Raw genomic sequence first — 9218 nt, forward strand, 5'->3', positions numbered from 1 at the left:
TGTGTGTGTGTGTGTGTAATAGGACACATAATGACATTCATTTTCTTCCTGGTTGAGTGTGACTCAAGAGATGACTTCATCTGCTCCACTGACACTCTGACATTTTACCTTATAAGGAGGAAAGACGGAGTGTTTTTTGTCCGGGTGGGCGGATTAAATGGTTAAAAGAATTAAATATTACATTACACTAAACTGAGCTGCTGTTCTGCTGTTGTCAGAGGTATATCTTTGACATTCTTTGAATCCTCACACGTCGAAAGCTACCTTATTAAGAGGTTTACTCATGAAGAGGCTGTCAGTGTTCCACCTTACGGTTGATTGCAGCACTGATCTGAACTGCTGAATGGTCACTCTCTAATATGATGACATTCTCTAATATGATGACAAAAACAGAGAAAATGTTATTCTTTTCTATTAAGACAGTTACATATAGAGTTTCTATTTCTGACAATACTTATTTATTGTTAGATAAGTGTTTATTGAGCTCCTCCAGTAAGTGGAGGCTGGTGTATAAACACCTCATGAAAAACAATATAGTAAAACACATTATAATAATATAAATTATATTATTATAATGTATGTCAATAGGAGAAGTGTGTTGAAAAATACATTACAACACAATACATCACTTTAAAATGTCATTATATCATCATACAGTGACATTATGATCTGTATGTATAAACCATTTATTAAAGGTCCAGTGTGTAACATTGAGGAGGATCTATTCGCAGAATTACCCTCTTCCTTTTTAAAACTAGTGTGAAACATTTCAGTCCTGATAAGAAGAAAAAGACAGACGAAAACACTGAGCAGTGAACACTTAATATACTTATTACATATAGATAAGAATATATTTAGATTTGAATAATCTCGACTTGTATAGCTCTTTTCATAAAACAAATTGCAAATATAGGCAACAAAATAAGGTATGCTAATAAATGAATCATCATACTGAAAGATCCAGATCCAAGATACAGCTGCATCATAATAGTAAACAACAGTAAAGAGATGTTGCACTTTGCAATGAAATAGAGTTAATGTTAGAGTTAGATTACCTTTAAGTCATAAAAGTAGACTTTAATAAATTTTTAACCGAGAATTGGATACAAAACAGGACAAGATCATGTTTGCATTTTACTTTGGAATATGGAAAAAATGAACTTGAACTTAAAATGTAATGCTTTACCTTGTGGGGATCTGTTGTGTGGCAGTTTGTGAACAGACTTTGTGAAGACCTTTGTTGAAATGATCTCCCCCCAGCCTCTTAACCTCAAAGCTTAAAACCTCCATCCTAACCCTCACAGAGCCCCTTTCAAACAGTAATTACTGAACCAAAAAAAGTCTCCACTGTTAGGGTCCAAAATGGGACTCACAAAGATGAGAACACACATACACACTGTCAGACAGATGGGTAACAAAAAATGCCATGTGGTCAACATTGCGTGTGTGATGTGTTTGACCTCCACTCAGTTTCAACACAGAGCTGCCAGTCAGCCTCATAACCTCATGATCAGCCCCGCTCAACAGATGCTGAAAAACTGACAACACTGCTCTGCTGATTGTCTGATAACTCGGTTGTGAAACGTGTCACCAGGGCCTGGTGTGCTGATGAAATAATTTCTAGAGTTCCAAAGTAGCGCTGGAGCTCTACATAAACATGCTGAATCATGCAGAGTGGCAGAATGGAGGCTTTGTTCCATCCAAAAAAAGAAAAGCCCTTTATTTGCTGAGTAACTGCATGCGGTCAAGCAGCTTTCAATTAAAGTGCTGCTGGGCAGAGTCACGTTCAACACTGCAAAAACAGGTTCAGCTCAAATTAGCCTGCATCAGATGACTGCGTGTCACAGTTTGAACTTTTGTCGCGGTACTGTTTGTTCTTGCTCCACAATGAGTGATCGTCTTTGCCCAGTTTTGTGGCACAGTCTGAGCTGGAAATCCCCCTGTTGCTGAGCTGAAAGTCTGAGCTGCTGGTGTTTTTGAGCGCTGTCTGGCTGCATGAGGCTGCGCACGTCTGAACCACTGACCCACATTGCATAAGTGAAAATATATAATGGACAGGAACAGGTAGTTCTTCTTTGTCAGAGAGTCTGGGAAAACATGTTACGCTGCAGAGTTAAGTTGAAATTCTGCTGAAATTCTGGAAAACTATTTGTTGATCATTGATCCTTTTTCGAGCTGTTCTCAAGAAACAGAATTTGTTTTCTCTCTGACTTTTATTGCAATGTTTGTAGCTAAAGAGAGGAAAGCAGATTCTGATAATAAATATGGTGGTAAATGTGTTATTGAACCACACATTTGTGTTAGTAACTGCACTCTCAGCCCAGGTTTTAGAGGTCATAGTTTCAGGTTTTTTTATATTTTTGGTATTTTTTTTAAACATTTTGTTATTTTTTCCATAAAGTTTCATTTCAAAGGCAGTTTTAAAGCCCTCAGCACATTGCCAGGAATATTATTATGTAGGATGTAACCGTTGTTTGTTGGTTAGAAATGAACATGGCACCACACCAGGACCTCTTTTTGAGTTTATCTCAGTTTACTCTGAAAAGGACAAAAAAACAAACAAAGCAGAACCTGTATATGAATAATAAATCTGCCCACTCCAGCTCCTACACACACGAACTAAATACACAGAGATAAAGTTTTAAGAATCAGTCCTAACTTTAACTAACATTCCAGTACGCTGAAGCCTGTATACTGACAGCTGAAGACAGGCAGATTGTAATATTGCTGGGGACAATAAGTGGTACACCCACCACTCCCACAGGAGAATCATAAAAAAAGGAGAGGTGAACTGGGCTAAAAGAGTTTATAGTTGGGACCACAGAAGAAGAAACAAAGGAGGAAGGGCTTTGAACTTGAACCAGATACACAGTGTAGACATACAAGGTCAGGTTCTAACTATAATTTGATAGATTTTGCAGAATTATATAAATCCCTGTACATATGACTGACTGGCTGGTTACATTACAAATTCTTTTTAATTTAATGTAATTTAACTTTGTTCTTGTATTTTTTTCCTTTACAATGTATCTTATTTTACGTTACCTAAAAATAGTATAGAGATATATAGATAGAAATAAAAAAAAAGTAAATTCTCAGTATCAATCAGATTTTAAAAAACAAGTAGAGCTTTGAGAAATCTCACATTGAAATGGCAAATTGGCCCGATAACTATGAGGAAAAAACAATCCACTTGAATCTCTGTTTCACTCTGACACAATGTAGAAGTTACTGATAGCTACAATCAACAATACTTTGCCTTACAGTTAAGCATGAGCAGTGTGTGACTCAGCCCAATTATGCTATCAAATGAGCCATTTTTACCATAACCCACGAAGACTATAATAGCTGCTGTATTTAAGATTTCTGCCCTTTAGATCTCATTTAAAGAAATGTCCCCACCCCCTCACATTTTCAGTGAGGCAGGAGGTTGAAGCACACAAGTGGGTGACAAGCAAACTTTCTAAACAAGAAAAACCAAGGATATAAGCCTGAAACTTGTGTAGGAAAGGCTTTCGCATCAGTCATTAATCAGATAATTAAGCTCCACCGAAATATCAACGTTACATTTTCTTCATGTAAGAACATTCAGAGTCCCAGACGTGATGTTAAACACAAGCCTCAACAATTTGTTGGGGTAAACCTGTGCTAAACAGGGTTACAACATACTTTATAACTGGTCATAGAAGAGTACATAACATGTTTACACAAGACACGTCTTTCAAACAGAACAGCTGTTATCTTGCGTAAGGACTCTATAGAACTCACCATGTATTCGTACATTAACACAGTATACTCGGACAAAAAACACAGATCATGAGTCAGAAAAAGTTGAATGTACTGATTGCTTTGTAATGTTTACCTCACGATTGTTATGTTTTGAATCATATTCGCTGTGGTAACTTTCCAGAGATGTCTCATTGTATTATAAACCGCTGTGGAAAGTTAAAGCGCCCACTTGTCTTCCAACTAGTCGTCCAAGTTAAATAACAAAATACCGTCTTTGTCCGTTCCCTCTAGTCTAGAAGGACTCATTAAAGTGTTTTACGATCTGATGTCTTCCAAAACATACAAATCACTGTTGAAACATAAATCCATTTTACAGTGTGGCAGCACTATGGTTAACGTCTGGTTGGGTTTGGTTTAAGTTTAGGGAAACATCATGGTTTGGGTTGAATGTAACTAATTACATTTACTCAAGTACTGTGCTTAAGTACAGATTCAAGGTACTTGTTCTTTACATTTTATGCAACTTTATACTTCTACTCAACTTCACCTCAGAGGCAAATATTGTACTTATTACTCCTCTACATAACAGCTTTAGTTACTTTAGTTACAGTTACTTTTCAGATTACTGTTTCCTTATACCGTTCCTGTCCAGTGAAAACCATGTATCTCCAAGTTTTGGTGTTTAATTTGTCTGTTGTAGCAACAAGTGTTTCTTTTTTTCCCGCCTGGAGCACTTTTATCTTTTATTTGTATCCTTTATCTTTTACCATTCATGATGTTGTGTCATATTTGTCTCTTGTCTGAGTTGTTTGCTTTTAAAACATTCGTGTCACCGCAAACCAAATCAACCTACGGGTAAATAAGGTAACTTAACCCAACCTTTATGGAGTGAGAAATGTTTTTTTTTTTTTTTGGCAAAACGTTCATTGTTTTTGTGCACTTGCTGAAACACTTGATGCTGTCATTTTTCTTGGGAAGACAATCCATCCATCAGTGCCCACCTAGATGCTTATCACATAATGGCTAAATCTCTCTCTGGTTTCCTTTTTAAATAAAGCGTTTCACTCTCTTCCTGTGTTTCCTGTTACTACCAGAAAAAAAGCTTGGGTTTCTCCCTCTACTGTTGTTGACTGAGGTTGCAAAATGGCCCCTTTATCATCACTCTTGCAGCATGAAAGTCTGGGATTATGAATTACAACACAAAAGTAAGCAGCTCCTAAAAGGCAGACAGTTATATTTCAAATCTCTGTTTGATTTTCCTTATCAGTGTTTTTTAAGGTAACACTCTACAAGCACTTGTGTGCACAGGCAGGTGTACAGTATCATTTCAACCAGGACAATCAGACAAACAAAGCACTAATTCCTCTCTGAAACCTGTGACACGGGTCATGTGATCTCTGAGCTGGCATCAAGTTTTCCCACAATCACTGTGTAATTTGTCCCACTTGTCTTCTTTAGAAAGATGAGGATCTGTGATTTGTTTCTGGTGTGGGTTGTTGTAACATTTTCCATCCTTACACAGTGACTCAGCAAGTTTGCTTTAATTTTCAATTCAGGTATTCAGGTTGGTTCTTGAGCCGTGACAAGGAACCAAATTCAACTTTACCACACTCTGCTACTACTGTTACTCTGCTACTAATCTAATATTACTACATCACAACACAAACTACTTTACTAATATAGTACTCGATTACAACTCCCACTACAAATGCTGCTGCTCTCTTTACTACATCTACTGTAAGTACTTTCACAACTACACCTGTTAAGGGACCACAACATGCAGTACATCAAATACCACTTACTGCAATGGCTACTTCTGCTACTTCTACTATAATAGTGTCACTGTTACCATCATAGAACTTTTATTAAGGCAAAGTTGTTATGGTTTTACTAACTGCTACTACTACAATAGGTACTTTAACTTCTGCTGTTACTACTGCTACATGTACGTATTCTATCACTGCCACTACTTTCATTTCTGCTATTACCATTCCTACTACCACTACTACTGCTATTGTACACCTAATCATTAGTACCTAATCAAGTACTACTATTATTGGAAAACAACAGGGCTTCTACAGAAAGTACTAGGATGTATGGTATAGTATTACTGCAATAGCTACTAGCAGTAGTCACAAACACACTGATTACTGTTATTACTGTGCTATACATACAACCACTACCACTACCACTACTGCTGCTGTTATACACCTACTATTACATCTAGTACTGCTGTTAAGAGAAAAACTTTAAGTGCTAATACATTAATACAAAAAATACAACAAAAACTACTTTGACTACTGTTTTATTAGTAACACAATGACAACCACTACCACTATTTGCATCACTACAAGCCTTGTTATCACTTCCACTTCTGCAACTAGCACTATTACTTTTGATACCATTACTGCTGCTATTGATTACTACTTATATTACCAGTACTGACCACCAAGAACAGCAATTATAATTAAAATAAGGCAGGTGAACAGACTCAATCGCTCTGGGTTTAAATTGCTGTTAGAGAGGTGACTCACAACTACTGGCAGTGAATCATACACAAAACGCTGAGATCACCCTGTCCTCTTTGATTTCTCACTTTACTCTCACTTTTCTGTCCTTCTTTCCTGCTTGTCTGTAAGTCAGTCTGTCTTCCATTTTCACTGGTACACTTTCTGCCTCTGGGCTTCGTCATTTACTGTAATGGTAGTAAGCGCAGGCTCAGGGCAACTGGGTGTGTGTGCCTGGTGTGTGTGTCTACATTATTGATTCCCTCTGATCCCCACCAGGCAGTAATCTGTGTCCTGAAATCTGATTGGCTGTGTGCCGTCAGGCTTCATTACCCGATAATCCAGACCTCTGCTGATTGGATGCTGTCAGCTCCCTCATTAGGAATTCATGATGATGCTGACTGAGGTCACACGACTGATCAGGGGGTGATATCATCCTACCTGAGCCCTTTGATTGGCCAGAAACTGAACAACAAACCCATAGGTATGTACAGTATAGATAGATAGATAGATGAGGTGATGCCAGGTGAGATCAAATAAAATGGGCTCATATGCAATTAGAAAAATAGATGAAATGAGACAAAATGAGAGGAGATAAATAAAGGAGGAGACATTAAAATGTATGAAGCTGTGAAGAAAGATGATTCAAATTCAAAGTGAAATATAATAAAACTGACAGGGTGAGGTAAATAAAATGAGAGACTAAAAGGAGAGGATGGGGTGAAGTTTAAAAAGTCACAAAATGAGGTCATGTGAGAAAACGTGAGACAAGATCAAATGAATAAAGAGATGATGTGATGCAAAATGAAATGAAATTGGAGTGGAGGAGGTAAGTATAGTGGGATAAGATAAGATGCTGAGAGACTACATGAGACAAGCTGGGTGTGTTATGGTAGCATTAAAGGTCCAGTGTGTAACATTTAGGAGGATCTCTTGGCTGAAACGGAATATAATGTCCATAGGTGTTCATTATTGTAACAGTAGTTCTACTTGAGTATAGATTTCCAGTACTCTTTCCAGCACTGGCCCACAGCGACTTACATGATGTTTTTCCCCCCACATACATATCAGGAGCAGATGTTGCCCTTGAGCAAGAGCCAAAAAGACTGATAATCCATCTTTAACTCATAATCTTTAATTGTGTGTGTATGGAAATGTATAAGATAACAAGTTTACTACAACTGAGGCAAGATTTTTATCAGCCATGACAAGGCAATAAACATGAGGTGAATCAACATCAATATGCCAAATAATCTGGCATGTGATGAAATAACTCACAGTCAAATGATATAACGAAACAGGTTTAAGGACGGTGTACACCGACAGGTCACATGTTATCTTGCCCTGCAGCCTGAGATCTGCTGTGTCATGCACCCTGAGAACGTGCGGGTGAATGGAAGAAAAGGAACTAACAAAAACATGGTGATGACGCTGGGAAAGAATCAATAAACTACAGTCACAAACAAGCTGTGCGTGTGTGTATACACTGATATCAAGACTGGAATCAGGAAGCGGTTGCACTTCAGTCGAAATTAGTGGAAGTTTAGAGTTAAACTTTAACTTTAATGATGGAACAGCGGCGTTAGGGGAAAGAAGTCATTCTTCTTTGGATTTGTTTTTAAAACTGGTCACATTTAACGTCACTGTGTTGTAAATATCAAAGTTTATGTAGACTATTAACCTTTGGTTAATATAGCCTCAAAGCTGACTTTATAATGTCAGTTTCCATATGTATCTTCAGGTTTGGAGTCACTTTTTTCATTATTTCTTTCTATTTCATTACATTTATCTAAGTATAAGTATTGAATATACATATGCTAATGATACTATTAGCCATGTAGCCCAGAAATGTCACCTATGACTACGAGTCTATTTACACAGTGACATATCTCCCTACTTATTAATACCAACAAAGTGATGTAATGTCTTTTTACATCACGGCTTTGCACCTCTTGTATGAGACAAATAAAGATCAGTAGTGTTTTAACGTCACTGATACTTAAAACAGGGTGTGTGTGCGTCTGAGTGGTGTGTGTTTATGTGTGTGTTTGTCTGTCACAGCTGCCAAGGCCATATAACCCAGTTTACACATGATCTAAAAATAACAGTGCAGAGCAGCCGAGGATGTGACGCCACGTCGAGCCCAGAGAGCCGTGGCCTCTGGGGCCTGGGAATCCTGGGATGCATCCCATTTCAAAACATTGTTTCCTTCATGATTCCTTGCTTCTCGTTATTTTTTCTGTGAGTGTATATAGTTTTAACAAAAAGACTTTAACTGAAGGGCCACTTACAGTTTGAGCTTTTCGAGATTTGCTGTTTATATTCAACTCTACAATGGTATTAATAACCAAAAACTTTGTAAAATGCGTTTTTTATTACTGTGAAAAAGTTATGAAAAATAACAAGTACTAACAAGGAAGGCAAAATTTAAGATTACAGACTGATTAAGGATTAAGGATACTTTTCAGAATGGAACGCAGCCCTGGCTGAGGTTCCCCTTCCTTCCCTATTTCCTTCTCTCTCTCTCTGTCTCTGTCACTCCCTCTGTGCGTCTACCTCGCTCGCTCGCTCGCCTATGTGTCTGCATGCCAGGGGTGGAAGTCCGTAGGGCGTGAAACTGTTGTCGCCGTGGTAACTGCCATGTAAACATAAACAGAGGGGTTAGTAGAGCAGAGTTAGAGGAATGGAGCTGCAGCCTAAAGCCTCAGTCAGGGATCCACTTACACACAATTAATAATGAATGAGCAGGGTCAGCAGCACAGGGCTCATATAAAGTATAGAATATATATTAAGTATATATAACTATTTTATATATGAATACCTTTGTTTGTGGGATACTTGTTTGCTACTTTGATATCATGGCTTAGTGTTTCACAAAGTTGTATAAATCAATTCTGGATTCTTAATAACATCAACAGGCGACCGAAAAGTTGTTTCATTAGCTTGTTTTCATTATTATTTTCATTTTTTTGAAAATTAACA

The sequence above is a fragment of the Morone saxatilis genome, unplaced genomic scaffold, assembly GCF_004916995.1.
Source record: "Morone saxatilis isolate NCDOM2014 unplaced genomic scaffold, NCSU_SB_2.0 Contig7, whole genome shotgun sequence".
Taxonomy (NCBI): domain Eukaryota; kingdom Metazoa; phylum Chordata; class Actinopteri; family Moronidae; genus Morone; species Morone saxatilis.